This window comes from Delphinus delphis, chromosome 2, assembly GCF_949987515.2.
Source record: "Delphinus delphis chromosome 2, mDelDel1.2, whole genome shotgun sequence".
Taxonomy (NCBI): Eukaryota; Metazoa; Chordata; class Mammalia; order Artiodactyla; family Delphinidae; genus Delphinus; species Delphinus delphis.
The window spans coordinates 5,399,133-5,401,726 of NC_082684.1; positions in this window are offsets into that span (position 1 = coordinate 5,399,133).

Here is a 2,594-nt window from a genome sequence, read left to right on the forward strand (position 1 = left end):
TCGGCCGCCACGGCCGCGGCGGCCTCAGCTCCGGGGCTGCGGGCAGGCGGGCGAGGAGGCAGCCGGCCGTGGGGAAGGAAGGCAGAGGGAGGAAGGCGGCGGGCGGGCGGGGGGAGAGGGGGCGGGCGGCGGGGGGAAGGGGCGGGCGCGGCGGCGGCGGCGGCGGGCTTCCCCGCCTCCTCGCCTCGGTGCGCCCCGCGCTCGCTCGGCCGCTGCTCGCCCCGGCGCCCCGCCGCGCCTCGGCCGCCCGCTTTGGCCGCGCCTCCTCCCGCCCTCCGGGCTGGCGCTCCGCTTTCCCCTTCCTCCTGCGCCTCCGCCTCCTTCCACACAAATACCAACTCCTCACCCCGAGCCCAGATCTCGCCGCCGCCGCCGCCGCCACACTCCGCTCAAGCTCGGCCTCGCGAGACTTCCGTGCAGCCTCGGCCCGCCCCGCCTCGCTCCTACTTGCCTGCTCGCCCTCTCGCTCCTCCTCCTCTGCCAATCGATCTGCCCGTTCGCCGCCGCGGCCCAGCCCACTCAACCCGGGCTCCTCCCGGATTGGGGCCGCCGGGACGGCCTCCGCGCGCGCTGGCTGGCCGCTGCGCGTGACGTCAGCGCGCCGCCGCCACCGCCGCCGCCGCGAGTCGCGCGGCCCCCGCCCTTCGCGGTGCCACAGCTGCGGAGCCCGCCGCCCCGGGCCCGGGCCGCACTCGGGAGCGGGGCGTCGACGCTGCAGCCGCCGCCTTGGAGCCGGTGAGCCGTCCGCGCGGCCCCCGGCGCCGCGGGGGAGGGGGCCTGCGGGGCAGGGCGGGGCCGGCCGAGCGCAGGGTCCCGGCCGGTGGGCGGCCCGGGGGCCGCGAGGGGGAGCGGGCGGCGCGCGCGGGGCGGTCCCGGCGCCCCAATAAAGTCTGCTTTGACGAGAAACGCTTGTGCCTCCTTTTTCATGTCGGGCGGCGCTCGCTCTTGACGCCTAGCTTCGGGCGGGCGATGGCGGCCGAGTGAGGGAGGAGGGCCAGGCGAACAAAGGAGGGTGGGCGGGCGGGCAGCGGAGGGAAACGTCCGACGGCGGCCGCGGGTCGGCACATATCGCCGCGAGCGCCCCGTCCCCGCTGGGTCCGGGGCTGAGCGCAGGTGGGCTGCACGCGGGGCGGGGCGGGCGGAAGCGGCGCGCGGAGCCCCCAGGTCCACCGTTGGGAGGATGTCCGTTATCCTTTTGTGACCCGCGGAAACCTGAGACGAAGCCGTTGGGTGCCTGCTTCCCCATAGGTCTTAAGAACAGCAGGGTCCCGGCCGCTGGTCCGGTAGCTTGGCTTTCTGTGGCTTTCGAAAATTTCCTTCTGAGCTTCCCTTTCTTCGCTCTCCAGCCAATCATTGTTTCCCTCGACCACCGTCTTCACCTTTTTCTCACTTGCATAGACGCTCCTCCTAATGCCCACCAGGCTTTGCATTTGTTTCCTCGTTGAAAATTCCACAATTTTCCCGCACTGTTCTCCTTAATACCTGCAGCAGAGCCTATATTTTTTCTGGCACGAATTAGCAGCAATTAACCCTTCCTGAATAGCTGCGGTGAAGTGGTTTTGCCCTTATTCATTGTTTTGGTCGACCTGACTTTGAGTTTGAAGCAACGGAAATAAAAACTGGTTTTTAAGAAAGAAAATCATGTGAAAGTGAGAAGCTGGGAAGGTGTGTCTTTGTTGTACCCGTTTGGCCAATTTAACGGCTGAGTGCATTTCTCAAACGTGTATATTCACAACGTTTAGCCTTGTCTTTTGGAACAGTGTTCTTGCAGGTGAACACCGTGATTATTCTGAACTGTAATATATACATTAATCTTAGATCCAACTTATTAAAGCAAGCAGGTGTCTTTCTTGAGAACCTTTAGAGAAAGAGGTTTGTGTGTTCTGATTAAAAAGTGACTTTGTCAATCTCGTTTAGTCCGTGCTTATTTTTCAACGGCATTGGACTTGATATTTGAGGATGTTGGTATAGGGAGTGAAAAATTAGATCATTGTCTCTTTGAGTTTTAAATTCTGAGTAATTCCCATTGGAGTGCTACACCCACACAGTTTGACAAAGTCAAGTCTGTTGAAATAAGTCATTTCTGGCTTCGTAGCTTATAAATTCTGCATAAATATTTCACAAATGAAAACGAATTGTGGGAGAATTTTTGTGTGGCTTAATTAATTTCACTTTCCCCACTCTCTAGTAATTGATGGGAGGATGTCTTTGCAAGTAGTTGATGCTTCCCCATAGATACAAGAGAAATGGGGGAAGTACCCAGTTAGGCAGCCTAGCTCCTGAGTCATAGGTCTACAGACTTAACAGTCAAGTGGAGAAAGCTGAAAAGGGTTTATCTGTCAGGAAGGGTAGTAGGTGGGAGAAAGCACTGAGACGGTCCAGCTATTCACCTGCTGCATGAAGAGCTTTTAAAAATTGCCCCAGAGCAGGTGACCTGTTAGATAGGTCTTGAGTTTTCCATGGTGGGAGAGATTCTCGTCTCGTGTTCTTTAGCTGTGGAGTACCTTATGAATAGGCATGCAAAGACACGGTGCTGTATTTGCTCTAGCTTGCTTGCGTTTGCTGCTAAAGGTGAAAATCCATTTAAAAGGACA